Source organism: Schistocerca americana, chromosome 2 (genome assembly GCF_021461395.2).
Source record: "Schistocerca americana isolate TAMUIC-IGC-003095 chromosome 2, iqSchAmer2.1, whole genome shotgun sequence".
Taxonomy (NCBI): Eukaryota; Metazoa; Arthropoda; class Insecta; order Orthoptera; family Acrididae; genus Schistocerca; species Schistocerca americana.
In genome coordinates, this window is record NC_060120.1 from 900,097,180 (window position 1) to 900,114,317 (window position 17,138).

Consider the following 17,138-nt stretch of genomic DNA (forward strand, 5'->3'; position numbering starts at 1 on the left):
TGGTAACACCGGTTCCTGTGAGATTACTGAAGCTAAGCGCTGTTGGGCTGGGCTAGCACTTGGATGGGTGACCATCTGGTCTGCTGAGCGCTGTTGGCAAGTGGGGTGCACTCAGCACTTGTGAAGCAAACTGAGCAGCTACTTGATTGAGAAGTAGCAGCTCTGGTCTTGTAAACTGACATATGGCCGGGAGAGCTGTGTGCTGACCACATGCCCTTCCATATCCGCATCCAGTGACACCTGTGGGCTGAGGATGGCATGGCAGCCGGTCAGTACCATTGGGCCTTCCAAGGCCTGTTCGGAGTTTATTTTAGTTTGGTTTAATGGATATATCATCAAATTTAAGCCATATGTTGTAGTACGTTGAAGAGATCCCCATAAGCCACTGGGGCATACTGTAGTTGAAAAGCTCTCTGTGGGCTACATCCCTCGCAACAGCACAGTGTAGATTTATAATTACTTTAACTCTTTGCCCCTACTTGAATCTCTTACTTCAAATTGAATCAAATGCATAGAAACCCCGAGAAATGACTGCTTGGATAAGGCACCCATACCAGATATAAAGAAGGCACCATGAGGTGCTACTCTTGTGTTACATGATACATAGAATACTATCACACTTTTAAGATGGAATGACAATCGTCAAGTGACTCTGGGGACAAATGTACGGGATGAAAGTGTATTGGGTGAAAGTACAAGTTGACGGTGGAATGGACAATCAAGAAAGAAGGTTTCCATACCACAGCCATCCCTTAGTTGCCACATGGGAGGGGTAGATCTTTTTGACGATCTACAAAGTCTACATCGCATTCGAATAAGATCAAAGAAATGGTGCTGGCCAATGATCAGGTTCTGCCTAAATGGTGCTGTTTTGAATATGTGGATTCTATACCAGCAGCTAAATAACAATGTAAGCTTAATGGAATTTACCAAACATATTGTACTATCCGTTCTGACTTCACCCAACATTGAAAAGCTAAGAGTTGTGAGGCCAAGATTTCTGTCACAGGTGAAAGACATAAGACATAAGATTCATGAGCAGAGCACACAAAGAAGATGTGGGCAGTGTGGTAAATGTACAAAATTCTACTGTGTAAAATGCAATGTGAGACTCCATCCGAAGTGAAGTTTCATTTTGTATCAACAGTGGTAAGAAGACTAAGTTGTCTAATGAACTATTATTTTTATCATTTGCCCTTTATTATTGCAACGTCTTACTTTATTCATGTAATGCAGTAGTTATTTTGTTGGTTCTACTATATAGATTTGCCATGTCTACTTGATGTATAAATAAATACTTTAACCTTAAAATATAAATAAAATGAACATTACAATACCTAGGTATTATTATTGTACTTTCTCTTCATTTATTTGTGTAATGAATGATAATCATGAAAAATTCAACATATTACTTGTGATAAAATTGTGTAAGGAATTCTACCCCTTACTGCCCACCGTATGTTATATCATATGTAAAAATGATTTATGAATTGACGACTATCATCATAAACTAACATCAATACTGTGATTATTAATCCACGGGGGTAGTGGATCTGAAATTTTATCAAAACCTTAAAAAAAAAATTCTGGGATATAATGGGTTAAACACAACAGCCACTACCACATCCATCTCACAATGTGCCTGGACCAAAGCACATGCCAACAGTGTGGGATATTTTATATATATATAACGGTTGCTTCATCAGGAAAGAGGGAAGGAGAGGGAAAGACGAAAGGAAGTGGGTTTTAAGGGAGAGGGTAAGGAGTCATTCCAATCCCGGGAGCGGAAAGACTTACCTTAGGGGGAAAAAAGGACGGGTATACACTCGCACACACACACATATCCATCCACACATATACAGACACAAGCAGACATCAGATGTCACATTGGCTGCAGTAAGAGATTTTATAACATGCTTACAGAACATGGGATTCAGCAAACAAATTACACTGTTTTCACACAGGAGCACAAAACCATCTAAGGCATTTCCATGGTTTGGTAAAATGTATTCTGCTCCAAAACACAACTGCATACGTTGAACGTATTAGTTAACTGTCCAATTATTATCTTTGTAAACAATATTAAAAAATTCCTTTTTCTCGTGTCACTTTACTCAGAAATTTGTATAGATACTAAAAACATTAGTGAGCTTCCTTTAAAGCAAGTACAGTGTTAATTATGTTAAAACAAAATCAAATTAAATTAATATTTACTATTTTTTAGAAGTGCTCTTTACTTCATCACTTACATAAACAATTTACAGTGGAGAAGTATGACAATCTGGATATACCATAACAAACATTTTTGTGTGTAAGTGGCATTTTTTCATGTTTTTAAATTGAATGCAGCATGATATATGGTAATTTAAACAGAATACTACATGACAATGTATAAACTGTAAGACATTTTTAGCAGTCACCATAGTAAAAGGCTGATTGAAAAAAGGTTAACTAATGCATCATAAGCTTAGTTCCAATCAGTGAAAATGAAGAAGTAAAGGTAATTAACCACTTCAATGCTATAGAGTTCCTCTTTGCATTCCACGCTGAGGCGGCTTTTGCTATGACTGTACTGCTTGCCAAATGCTGGTGCCTGTGCTGAGAGACAGCATTCCAGCCGATGTGAAATACGTATCACCCAATTTTTCAAATATTATTAAGTGGGAAAAAAAGGAGTTTTGCACTGTCTGATATCTTCGACTGATAAAGGACTAATTTTTTTTTCCGCTAAATGTCAGTTATTATAATGCACCACATTAGGTAAAGCATTGCTTCGACTGATAAGGGACTGAATTTTTTTCTTCTTTTTTTGTTATATGCTGTAGTTATTATTATACTGCTTCAAATTAAGTACAACATAGAACAACACTGTAAAGATTTTACAGAGACAAAAACGCATTGCCTAAATGTTGCATATGGTTGATTCAGCTCGTACATTGCAGTGAATTAAATGTAGATAAGACATTTTCACCCCCTTGCACATCATGAATCATGTTGTCATAACAATCGCATTATCTCAAACAATTCAAGATGTCAAAACAAGGTTTTTTGCAAATCACATGCACTGAGGCACATATGTTGTATGATAAATACTCTAAAGTTTTTTGTTCAATGAGATACTGAAGTAACTCGTCCACAGCAGTGAGAGGTCAGCGGCTCAGGACACAATCAGGTGTCCATACCACTGTAGGAAAATCCAAGCGGTACGCATATAGAAGTCCACGTCACCTGGCGAACGGCTTAGCAGCAAAAGTGTTGAAAACCTTAAACGCAACAGCCAGCGGATGCAGATGAAATACCAGTGTCACTTATTATGCAAAGTGCTTCAGTAACTGCAAAATCCTTGGTACGCAAATGAGGGAGTAGATCCTGAGACATTAACCATTTCTCAGGTGATAACTTTATTTAAAAGCTATCAACTTATTATTCCTCCCAGCATTTTCTAAATTCCTTGAGAGATCATATGAAACAACAAATCTATTACTTAAATGACCACAAGCTATTTAATAGTAATAAACATGACTTTCAAAACTGGCAGATGTAAAGAAACAGAAATAATGGATTAGACACACAAAAAATTTAGTAAACAACAAGATAGTTGTAGGAACTAATTTTGAGCTTTCCAAAGCTTTTATACTGTTGGTCATCAAATTGAGATAAGAGAGAAGCAACTGGAATCAAAATAGTAAAAAGTAAGTGGTTCAATTCCTATATATCCAAAATACAACACAAGTAGTGGAACTTGCATCAGCTCATTCTAATCATGAAGTCGGATTAGTATCTGTCACCAAGAAAGTTAAACAGGTGAAGAGCAAGATGGTGTGGAGGACCCCTTTTGTTCCTTATTAACATAAACGATATACAGACCTCAGACACTGCATCTAAATTACATTTGCAGATGATACTAATGTAATGAATGAATTTAATTCTTTGGGGAGGCTGAAAGGGACTAAACATGGTATTGCTGGCACGTGATCGGCAGAGGTTATACCCTTCACAAAGGGCAAAGAAAGATGATCATGCATTCGTGGCATCTTTTACGGTACACAGCTTGTTAGTAGTGATGTCATTCTCCGTTTCAAGCCTCCAAAAGAAGAATACATAGTGTCAACTGCAAATTGGATCGCAGTATCCACATCTCCCGGGTTTCTATCTCAGTGCTTCCTTTGCTAACTGGTCTATAAGATAATTTCCAGGAATCCCAACGTGACTTGGGGCCCAGAAGAATATAATTGAGCAACAAGTATTGTAGACACAAGAAAGATGATCATGTCAAGACCAACAGGTTTCAAGGATAGCATTTGGCTTATGGCTAGTAAGCTGCTTGGAGTGTTACAACAGATCAGCAAATTTTCATGAGTGCAAATGTAGAGGAGAATTTTGATAATGTCCACTAATTGTAATGTAAACACACTACACCCGGACAGCAGCGAGTGCTGAAAAATGTGCCCTGGAACGTGTGAATGCATAACTGATTTAATTGTCGACCTCTGCGCTGTCACTACAGATGGCTATTGAACCATGAAATTCACCAAGAACTGAAAGAAACAAATGCCAAAATGCAGGCCAACTGAAATGTTCAGCCAGATCTTTGGATGAAGTACACACAACTGTTGTAGGGGAGGTTGGTTTCAAGAAGGTAACCTGACAAGAGGAAACCGAGGTCAGGGTGAAGAGACTCCAGGTAAACTGCTGTTAGGACACCAGGCTTAGGTCACCCTTGTGGGAGGTAAATCCCCCTGTGAGGGGAATGTAAATAGTAATTTGGGCGTACTGGGTAACAGTGGATCTGTAGGACGATGAATCCCAGTCTCTATCAGGAGACAATGAGGGTGGTTTGATAAGACTGGTAAATTTCCAAGAAAGAATGGAACATTTTTGTTGCAACTTCACAGTTGGTAAGTTCGATTGTTCCAGGATTGTGTAACTAATCTCAACAATGTACAGCATACTGTTCAGCATTGACAGCTGTCCAAATTGCTCGGTGTGTCCACTGTGATTGAAAATGGAGAACAAGAGAGTTATGTGCTAAACATGGTTGGACAAGCACTGAAGACGAAACATGCTCCCTTCGTCCAACTGAGGTCACCACAAAGGAAACCATCGATGAAATTCATGATTTGGTAATGCAGACTGCCGAATAAAAATGCATGAGATTGCCAAGACTGTAGGCATCTCACTGAGCAAGTGCATAACACCTTGCATGGAGAATGGACTACGAAGAAACTGTGTGCGAGGTGGGTGCCGCGATTGCTCAGTCAATGAAAAGTACATGTGGCACAACATTTCAATACAATCTCTCACGATGTATAACCACAATCCTAAAAAAATGTTTTGTGCTGATTTGTGACTGTTTATGAAATCTTGGTCAATCATTACACTACAGAGTCAAAATGGCAGTCGAAACAATGAAGAATGCTGGTGAACGTGCACCGAAGAAGGCAAAGATAATAATTTTATCAGTTGGTAAGGTAATGGTCACTGCTTTTTGGGGTTTGCAAGGAATAACCCTTGTAGATTACTTGGGGAAAGGTAAAATCATAACTGGAGCCTATTATAATGACTAAGGTTGGTATGCAAATATTGCTCTATCAGCAGGATAACTCACCACCCACACACCATCAATAACAATGGCAACAGTGCATGAACTGGGTTTTAAATTGGTTCCTCATCCACCTTATTCACCACACTAGCCCCAATTGACTTTTCTCCCTGTTTCCTAACTTGAAATTTTGATTTGCTGGGAACAAATTTTCTCAAATGAAGTAGTGATGGTTGTAGTTGGTGAGTATTTTGTGGAGTTTGACAGAACCTATTTTTCCGATGGGATGAAAAAAGCTGGTGGAGTGCTGGATCAAATGTATATCCCTCAAAGGAGACTATGTCAAGAAAGTCAAATCCTGCAGTGGTGAACTGGATCTGACTGCTGTTATATTGAACGGCTGCTTATCCATACACGAGGCACCTCAAATCCAGACGGGACAAGACTAGTACTTTGTACAGATGCAAGAGGGTGTAGTAGTCTCCAGACAGTAGTGTTGAGTTTTAATTGGCACTTCTTTTTAAGTTGGCAAATATCTGGTAGCCATGTCAACTGAGAATTTAAAAACCCTAAACAATGATATGACAATCACATTGAGCAGTTCATTACAAAAGTAAAGTTCAGTGTGCGGATGGACAGTTCCATGTTAAATCTGTGAGTGAGAACCCAGTATTGTCCTTTGCTAATGACAAATGTGCAGCTGTCATTCAGAAAAATTCATGGTTATAGATACATAGTAAATACAAAAGTCATTTGGATGCGCAGACATTGAGAAAAGGGCCCCCCAGTCTCTTCAAGCCTATTATTTGCTATTGGAAAAAGTATTACACTGAGCATGGACCTCTGTGGGACTCCCTTTTGCTATATATGGAGAATGCTGTAGGACACTCCAACTCCGATAGGCAACTGCAGAGAAAGAGAAAATTCTGGATGGAAATCAGGACAGGGTCTCTATAATCCCACTTGTACAATGTGGTAAGAATGTGGTAGCACCATGAGGTCACATTGGCCTTCCTTAAGTCAATGAAGAAAACAGCGAGTTCCTGGGGAATCGCCAATTCTACTGTGTGTAGCACTGAAGCAGTATTATTGTGTATTACCTATTCACTGTTTTGTTGGTTAGTAGCACTGGTGTTTAAAGTACGGCAGTCACATTCTTGAAGGCCCATCACTGAGGGCATTTGGTTGGTTAATTACAGGTGGAGACATATGACAAGCAGGAAGTGACGACTCTTGTAGAGACTGCCAAGAACAACAGACTAAAAGATCGATAGCAGTATAAGTTCTATTTGCCTTGATAAATGGGTTGGTGTGCCACTCTTTAGCAAACAGCATTCAGCCCCCCATTCACTGATTCTTTAAAAATCTAACTCCCACATACAAATCAGCTTCAAATACATGATTACCTTGCAAGTGAGTTAATGTACTAAATATTTGATATCAAAGGCATGCAAGAGTGAAAAGCTCAGAAAAGGTTTGAAATTGAATGTAAAGTTTGTTTGAAGTCACTAAGTGCTCTCACTCTCAAATAATGGATGAATAGTTGGCAAAATATTGCGTGCCCTGAGTTACATTGCCTCAAGACACACAGACATTTTCGAACTTTAGCACTCAACTTTTGTGTTAGACCTTTAATGTAAGACCATACCTCTTAATGAGCAGACTATGACAGCATTTAAATTTGGTCAATCATTATTTGAAATACTGGAAATCAAAATTTTGTTGCCCTGGAAGTAGTTAGGTAAGAAACCTGCAACTGGAAATGGGCATTGCTTTACCCATTTTGCAGTACAGGTATGCCAAGGTCTGTGATTATTTCTTCAACTAGAGTACTTTCATTACATGTTCTATTACCACCCCACACTGGGTTACGGGATCACCAAGGTGAAAAGGTGGAGGTAGCGGACAAGATCAGTTCAACTATCTCTTGTTATTTCATCTCCTTGTGTGGTGAAAAACAGGCATTACACAGAGTAAAATCTGTAGTTGTCTGTGTGTAAACAATCACAACCTCTAATGCTGTATTGTGTGGTACTTTATCACTAAAAATGTCCACCAGTATCAATTTACAGACCACCTGACAGGGGCATACTTACCATGTTTGCATCATTTATGGTCATTTGAACTGGATGGCGTTATTCATATTTTTCTTGCCCTCAGAATGCTAAAGGTAGTCAAGGGTTTTTTATTCCTGCAACTTGTTTTCTTTAGCATCAGACAGTTCAAAGAATTATGGGAATGTTCCTCTCCTCAGTTTATATATGAGGGCCACCCAGAAAGTAAAGAACATTTGCACTTCTAGTCTGTGCACATGTCTTGTGGCAGCTGCTCACTGGATCTTGGTGTTAGTCTAAAGTGGACAGTTGCCACACGTGGTTGTTAAATTGGACCTTGTCACATGGTAAGTGCAGAAATATCTGTGACCATGGCAGTGCTAAATGCAAATCCCGCCAACTGAAGTGCAAGGTGATATTCCTTTTTTGAAGGTGGAAAACATTAGACCCTGTGATATTCACCACAGACTTGTTACCACTTATGGCGAAGGTGTAAGAATGCAGCCCTTCTCCGAAAATGGTGTATACTGTTTAAGAATGGGAGAACCGATGTTCAGTAACCTCCATCATCACCAATGCACTGAAACAAAAGATAGATTGCATCATTCGAGAGAATCTATGATTCACTATTAGCGACACGCATGAACACTGCAAGAAGTGTCTCATTCAATTGTGCATGAAATTGTTCCTTAGAATACCACAAATATCTTTGCACAGTGGGTGACTCGTATGCTCATTAATAACTAAAAAGTTGGGGGGATGGGGGCTGCATTAGTGTTCTTGGCGTATTACAAAACAGACGGCAACATGTTCATTGACTTTACTGCAACAGGAGATTGAACATGGGCTTCTCACAACACCCCCACGATGAAGAAACAGTCTTTGGTGTGGCATCATCCTCAGTTGCCACAGAAGCCAATCAAGTTTAAACAAACTGCACCAACTCAAAAACTGACGGATTCTATATTCTGGGATGGTGAAAGGTCCTTACTTGGTAAATTCACACCCTGCAAGACAACAATGAATAGTGATGCATACTGTACTACTCTTTAATATTTGTCAGGCTATTCAGAACTGCAAAACAGGCAAGTTCTAGCAAGAGTTTTTCCTAGTGCACAACAGTGCACCTCCACATGCTGCCTGGCAGACAAGCCTACTGCATGAGAAATTCCAGTAGAACATCGAGCAGCCTCTTTACAGTTCAGACCTGGCATTGACTGACTTTTTTCTGTTTCCGAAACTCAAGTAGGACTTTGCTGGTACATGTTTTGCACATGGAACTGGTTTGAACAGCAAGGCAGGCACATGGTATGAAGACGGTATATACAAACTGGTGCCAATGTACATCAAGTGGCTTACTTCAAAGGGGAAGTAGATGAACTATGTGCCAACACGTGTACATTCAGATGCTTTATTATTATTATTATTATTATTATTATTATTATCTTTCTTTTCTCAGACCTTAGGTCTGGTTCGGAATGAAAGTGACGCGGACCTTGATCAAGCGTCACTTCCTTTTAACTGTACGGTATATGTTACATTGCGTTTAGGAACTTTCGGGTAATTGAGCATGTATCAATAATTACGGATTTCTGAAGTTGTGTATATAAGTTTGGATGTAGCTGTATTGCATTGATGTACTGGTGGATATTGCGTGGTATGACTCCTGTAGTTGAAAGTATAATTGGTATAATGTCAACTTTATCCTGATGCCACATGTCCTTGACTTCCTCAGCCAGTTGGGTGTATTTTTCAATTTTTTCTCCTGTTTTCTTCTGTATATTTGCTGTATTGGGTATGGATATTTCAATTAGTTGTGTTAATTTCTTCTTTTTATTGGTGAGTATGATGTCAGGTTTGTTATGTGGCGTTGTTTTATCTGTTATAATGGTTCTGTTCCAGTATAATTTGTATTCATCATTCTCCAGTACATTTTGTGGTGTATACTTGTATGTAGGAACGTGTTGTTTTAAAAGTTTATGTTGTAAGGCAAGCTGTTGATGTATTACTTTTGCGACGTTGTCATGTCTTCTGGGGTATTCTGTATTCGGTAGTATTGCACATCCGCTTGTGATGTGATCTACTGTTTCTATTTGTTGTTTACAAAGTCTGCATTTATCCGTTGTGGTATTGGGATCTTTAATAATATGCTTGCTGTAATATCTGGTGTTTATTGTTTGATCCTGTATTGCAATCATGAATCCTTCTGTCTCACTGTATATATTGCCTCTTCTTAGCCATGTGTTGGATGCGTCTTGATCGATGTGTGGCTGTGTTAGATGATACGGGTGCTTGCCATGTAGTGTTTTCTTTTTCCAATTTACTTTCTTTGTATCTGTTGATGTTATGTGATCTAAAGGGTTGTAGAAGTGGTTATGAAATTGTAGTGGTGTAGCCGATGTATTTATGTGGGTGATTGTTTTGTGTATTTTGCTAGTTTCTGCTCGTTCTAGAAAGAATTTTCTTAAATTGTCTACCTGTCCATAATGTAGGTTTTTTATGTCGATAAATCCCCTTCCTCCTTCCTTTCTGCTTAATGTGAATCTTTCTGTTGCTGAATGTATGTGATGTATTCTATATTTGTGGCATTGTGATCGTGTAAGTGTATTGAGTGCTTCTAGGTCTGTGTTACTCCATTTCCCTACTCCAAATGAGTAGGTCAATATTGGTATAGCATAGGTATTTATAGCTTTTGTCTTGTTTCTTGCTGTCAATTCTGTTTTCAGTATTTTTGTTAGTCTTTGTCTATATTTTTCTTTTAGCTCTTCCTTAATATTTCTATCATCTATTCCTATTTTTTGTCTGTATCCTAGATATTTATAGGCATCTGTTTTTTCCATCGCTTCTATGCAGTCGCTGTGGTTATCCAATATGTAATCTTCTTGTTTAGTGTGTTTTCCCTTGACTATGCTATTTTTCTTACATTTGTCTGTTCCAAAAGCCATATTTATATCATTGCTAAATACTTCTGTTATCTTTAGTAATTGGTTGAGTTGTTGATTTGTTGCTGCCAGTAGTTTTAGATCATCCATGTATAGCAAATGTGTGATTTTGTGTGGGTATGTTCCAGTAATATTATAGCCATAATTTGTATTATTTAGCATGTTGGATAGTGGGTTCAGAGCAAGGCAGAACCAGAAAGGACTTAATGAGTCTCCTTGGTATATTCCACGCTTAATCTGTACTGGCTGTGATGTGATATTATTTGAATTTGTTTGGATATTAGGTGCGGTTTTCCAATTTTTCATTACTATGTTTAGGAACTGTATCAATTTAGGATCTACTTTTGTTTAGTTTTAGCTTGAATTGTCACCTCTGCATCTATTATCAGTTGCTCTTTACATCCTCTTGCTCCTTTGCAACAGTCTCTTTGTTCTTCATTTATAATTTTGTTCTGTGTTGTGTCATTAATTTCTGTGTAATGACTGAAGTTAATATTTTGTATATTGTTGGTAGGCATGTTATGGGGCGATATTTAGCTGGGTTTGCTGTGTCTGCTTGATCTTTAAGTTTCAGATAAGTTATTCCATGTTTAAGTGTATCAGGGAATGTGTATGGGTCTGCAATGTAACTGTTAAATAATTTAGTTAGATGTGAATGTGTTGAGGTGAACTTCTTTAGCCAGAAATTTGCTATTTTATCTTTTCCTGGGGCTTTCCAATTGTGAGTAGAATTAATTGCTTGGGTGACTTCATGTTGCAAAATTATCACTTCAGGCATTTGTGGTATCATCTTGTATGTGTCTGTTTCTGCTTGTATCCACGTTGCACGCCTGTTATGTTGTACCGGGTTTTACCATATGTTGCTCCGGAAGTGTTCCACGTCTGTTATGTTTGGTGGATTGTCTATTTTAATGTGTGTGTTATGTACTGTCTGGTAAAATTTCTTTTGGTCGGTGTTGAATGTTTGGTTTTGTTTCCTTCTATTTTCACTGTTTTTGTATCTTCTAAGTCGTTTGGCCAATGCTTGTAATTTCTGCTTCTTTTCATCTAATTGCTCTATCGCTTCTTGTTGTGAGATTTTACCTAAACTTTTTCGTTTTTTGTCTGATATTTCATTTCTTATAAATTGTGTTTGCTGTTCCATGTCTTTTCTCAGTTTTTCTATTTTGATCTGTAGCCTGTGTTGCCATGCTGGTTTTGTGGGTTTCTTCTGTGTGTTGGTTGGTTCTGATCTCTGCCTAGTGTGTATATTTAGTGTAGTGAGTGCTCCTATATAAACCAGTAGTTGTAACTCTTCAATAGTTGTGTTTTCATTTATTTTGTTGTGTTTGATTGCGTTGATAGTTGTTATTGTTGTTTCGACTTGTGGGTTATTTTGTGGTCTATGCAAGAATGGTCTAATGTCTGTATTTGTGTCTTTGTATTCTATATATGTCAGCTGAAATTTCTCTTCTATATCTAACATGTGTGTCACTTCGTGTTCTATTTGTGCTTGTTCTGGTGGCTGTCTTAAGATTTCGTTTTCCTCTGATTGTTTAATTGATGCATGTTGGTCTTTGTTTGTTTGCTCTGGGATGTTTGAGTCCATTACTGTATTTTCTTCTTCTTCTGATTGCACATTATTTTGTTCCAGTATTTGTTGTACTTGTTGTTTGATGTTTTCTAATTCTGACTGGGGTATCCTGTTATTTTTGATTATTACACGAATCTGATCAGCTAGACATTGTTCTGTTAAAAATTTTAATTATGGGTATCTGGTAATAAATGTTGTGTATACTTGTGATCTGTATCCAGTTGTGTTGGTTCCTAGGTTTGTTGATTGGTAATAACAGAACATGAGGTATCAATTAACTTCATTTGACCATCTCATCCTCTGTCTTTGTTTTCCTTCTATGGTGGTTGCAGGAAGCATATCCTGCAAAACACCTCTATTTGGATTTAAATCATTTTCCAGTTGGCTAGCAGTGTCGTTACCATTGTGGGCGGGCATAGGGTTCAAGCGTCATCCCCGACCATGTCAGCGCTTGTCCGAGGCTTCTTTAGTTCTGTCCTGAACCAACTAATCACACTAAAAGGGGGGTTAGCCCTATTAGTGGTTTGTTCTTTTCGTCGCCTTTTACGACTGGCAGAACATACCAAAGGCCTATTCTTTTCCCGGGCCTCCACGGGGGATGATTATTATTATCATTATTTTAATGAGTATCTTTGAATACCAAATGTTCTTTGTTTTCTGGTTGGCCTTTGTATATTGGCAGTTGGACACATGGAATGTTCTGTTACTTCAACCATCTGCTGTCACCACATAAAGGTATTGTTGCAGTGAGATGTGTCCAAAACAAGAACATGGAGCGATGGAGAGTATAGTTTTACATCAGATTGGTAAGTCATTACTCTGATCTTTTCAGGTAATACAGTGGCTCTCTGATACACTCTGCTATCCTCTGGCCCCATCGGATATGTCAAACATATTGAATGCTACATTCTGTGAAGTTTGTCGTGCAGTTCTTCAAATGTCTGTAAGGTGAGATCTTGATGAAAAATAATACCCTGGATGTGTGTGTGTGTGTGTGTGTGTGTGTGTGTGTGTGTGTGTGTGTGTGCGCGCGAGCACGCAGGAGAGCAGTGTCTGTGACTGATCACTTGTTGCTTATTTAATAAGGATGCTGCCACTTTGCATTTTGCTAATGGATGCTACTTCCACAAATTTTTCTTCAATATTTTTAACAAAGAATAATAACTTTGCAGTAAAAAAGAACCTCCCACCAGTTTGCGGACAAACTAGGTGTTGAGGAGACATTTCTCTTCACCTCTATTGAATTTACTTCAACCTTTTGAACTTTCACATTTCTGCATTTCACAGATATGTTCAGCCTGGTGAGGCTGCTGGGGTCTTGCAGCTGCCAGCATACAAAGTTTGATACTTTTCATTGTGGATCATCCGCAATGGTGTCACCCACTCTGAGCGAAGACTCTTGCTATGGGCCACGCCCTGTCACAGCAATGGCTGTCTGGCACTGTAACCAGTGCTTTGAGCATCCATACCCCAATTAAGACTGGGATCCTTTATGTGCATTGGGAGAGGGAATGCAGCTCTTGCACAAACAGTTTGTTCCACCTGTTGTGAGGATGCTACAACTGCAGGTACCTGATGACCACCCTACAACGGCCTGGCTAATGTGTTTAATCTTTAGCACCTAACTAGACTTTTCACAAAAAATGAGATCAAGACAGAATTGCATAGTGGGTGGAATGTGTGTCACAACATACCTGATACGCACTACTATAAAACTGGAGGTCAAACTGGTTATGGGGACCAAACGTAAGTTAGTCAACAGATGTGGAAAAGACAGTAAGAAAGAAAAGTAAGCTTATTCTGTGTCCAAAAGAAAAGCCAGGTTGCTGACAGGGAAGGTGTCCTACAGATGGATTACGAGAGAAGGTGCAGTCAGATAGTAGGCTCAAGCACCAAAAAGACAGTCTTGTGAAATACTTCTGAACACGTTTTCTGAAAACTGTCTTGAGCAGCTAGCCCAGCAGCCCACACGTAATGAAAATATCTTTAAGTCATTGGCACACGGGATGAATTATGTAACATTGACGTGGCACTGAACGAGTTTTGTTATGTCACTTTCTGCTACTTCTCATTGAGAAGCATTTAGTCACGTGAAAAACACAATAAGTTCTGTGATATTTCAGCAACTTGTCACGTAAAGTAGAACCAATAGGAAGCAACAGCGCTTCCTATGACAAGCAGAAAGCAAGATGCCATATTGTACGTGCCGTGTTCAGCAGGAAGCCCACATTCGATGTGTTTTATGTTATACATTACCTCCTATGAATATATGCTGTTTCTAAGCACCAGCATATTGAATGTCTCGAGATGACTCATTATTGGTAAGAGTTGCTATAATAAAATGGCCGTAAAGTCATACTGGTGGTTAAAGAATTTTCATATTTAGTTATTTTCAAGTTATAACTCGTGTGTAATGAGAAAAAGCCATTTTAAATCAATGACCCATTTAAGATGGGTGAAAACATGTTGTTATTATGATATATTATATAATTAAGAATCAACAACATTTCTCCAAATAAAATACAAAAAAGGTGATATACATAAGGCGTGCTTCAACTTAGCGTTGTTGGTTGAGGCACTGTGACAAAGAACCAGCAGTAGTTTGGACAGGACGTGGGTACATGCCCCACTACATCCATTTTTTTTCACCTCCACATTTTCCAGAGAGTTGTGGGAGTTTGATACGAAATTAACAGAAATAATTTCTGTGATATAAGTGCACTCACTGTCAGAAGTGAGTGGGTCTGATTTGGTGAACTTTCATAAGCCGATGTCTTTCCCGAGTGGACATGCATCCATTTTTGTTTTGTTACATATTCATGGATATTAAAACTTTTATTTATGTATACCACAGAACATGACTGTCATACAGCCAGGAAAGGAAATGTTTGTTTTAACAGAGCTAAGGTCGGAATTCTACGCGCATCCATTTTTGTGAACAAGCTGTATGGTTCGTGAGCCAAATAAATCCAACAACTGCTGATGGAGAGTGCAGGAGTGCAAAATCACATCCACAAGGTCATGCTGCATGGTGCATGTCTTGTGATGTGGGATATCCCTCTGCGTGCATATCAACGTTAGCTGCCTAGTCCTGTATGCCGATGGCTTTAGACCTGGTAGCTACAAATATGCTGGACCTTAAAAACAATGCTGGTACAGAAACAGGGATTAGCGATCATTATGTCATTATAGCAACTATGATTATGAAAATCAATAAAGCAGTCAAGAAGGTTAGGAGTGTGTGTCTGCTAGATATAGCAGATAAGCAGTTATTAGCATCTCACTTAGACAGTGAATTGGCATTACTTAGTTCCAGTAAGATGGATGTAGAGGAATTACTTTTAGCACATTATAAATTGTGGTCTGGAGAGTTATGTGCCTTGTTTAAGTGGACAAAGAATGGAAAATACCCACCATAGTTTAATAACGAAACATGGAGGATGCTGTGGAAGTGCAGGCTGATGCACTCTGTTCAAAAGGGAACACACAAATGACAAGTGGAAATTAGTAGAGATTCACGCATCTGTGAAAAGATCTACGCATGAAGCATAGAACAACTACCACTGTCAAATCTTAACAAAAGATCTTGCAAGAGAGCCCGAGAAAATTTTGGTCTTATGTAAAATCGCTAAATCGCTATGCGGGTCTAATGCTTCCATTCAGCCGCTAGTTGACCAGTCTGGTGCGGCATTTGAAGATAGCGAAACAAAAGCTTAAGTTTTAAATTCGATGTTCAAGAAATCATTCACACAGGAGAATCATACAAACTTAATGTCATTTGACCAGTGGACAGCCTCCCGTGTGGATGACATAGTAATTCACATTCCTGGCATAGAGAAACAACCGAAGATTTAAAAGCAAATAAATTACCTGGTCCAGATAGAAGCTTTCATTCATCATGAATCTCTCACTCAGCACGAAGTCCCAAGCAAGTGGAGAAAAGTGCAGGTGACTCAAATAATAAGGGTGAAAGAACGGACCCACAAAATTACAGACCAATATCCATAATTTCTGTTTGCTGAAAAATCCTTGAACATATTCTCAGTTTGAATATAATAAACCTTCTTGCGGCTGAGAAGTTTATGTCCACAAATAAGCATGGCTTTAGAAAGCATCACTCATGCTAAATTCACCTTGTTCTTTTTTCGTATGATCTACTGAGAACTTTGGATGAAGGGAACAAGCAGATTCCATATTTCTAGATTTCCAGAAAGCATTTGACATGGTGCCCCACTGCTGGCTGTTATCAAAGCTACAAGCATATGGTATAAGTTCACAGGTATGTAACTGGCTTGAAGACTTCTTAAATAACAGAACCCAGTATGTTGTCCTCGACGGCGAATGTTAATCAGAGACAAGGGTGTTGTCAGGAGTGTCCCAGGGAAGTGTGATAGGACTGCTGTTGTTCTAGATACACATAAATAATTTACAGGATAGGGTGGGCGACAAACTGTGGTTGCTTGTTGACAATGCCGTGTTGTACGGTAGGGTGTCGAAGTTGAATGACTGTAGGATGATACAAGAAGACTTTGACAAAATTTCCAGTTTGTATGATGAATGGCAGCTAGCCCCAAATGTGGAAAAACGTAAGTTAATGTGAATGAGTAGGGAGATCAAACCTGTGACGTTCAGATACAGTATTACTAGTGTCCTGCTTGACACAGTCAAATTGTTTAAATATCTGAGCATAACCTTGCAAAGCGATACGAGATGGAACAAGCTTGTGAGAACTGTGGTAGGGAAGGCGAATGGTTGACTTAAGTTTATTGGGTTATTTTTGGGAAAGAGTGGTTCACCTTCAAAGGAGACCCCACATACAGGATGCTGGTGTGACCTATTCTCGAGTACTGCTCAAGTGTTTGGGACCTGTACCAATGAAGGAAGACATTGAAGCAATTCAGAGGTGGACTGCCAGATTTATTACCTGTAGGTTCAAAGAACACATTAAGTGAGATGCTTCAGGAACTCAAATGGGAATCCCTGGAGAGTAGGCGTCATTCTTTTCGAGAACACTACTGGGAAAATTA

The 17,138-nt window shown here is 38.8% G+C and overlaps 1 protein-coding gene across 2 annotated transcripts in view; it reads right to left on the reverse strand.

The window, feature by feature from the left end:
- The window catches only part of LOC124595015 (transcription initiation factor TFIID subunit 3-like), a 57,853-nt gene that overhangs the window by 7,902 nt on the left and 32,813 nt on the right, over positions 1–17,138 (reverse strand). Inside the window, exon 2 of one of the 2 annotated variants that reach the window (XM_047133565.1) lies at positions 7,639–8,176. The exons of the other annotated variant lie outside the window; for it this stretch is intronic. The gene's annotated coding sequence lies outside the window, so the exon portion shown is untranslated. The remainder of the gene's footprint in view (positions 1–7,638; positions 8,177–17,138) is intronic. 2 annotated transcript variants of the gene reach the window in all.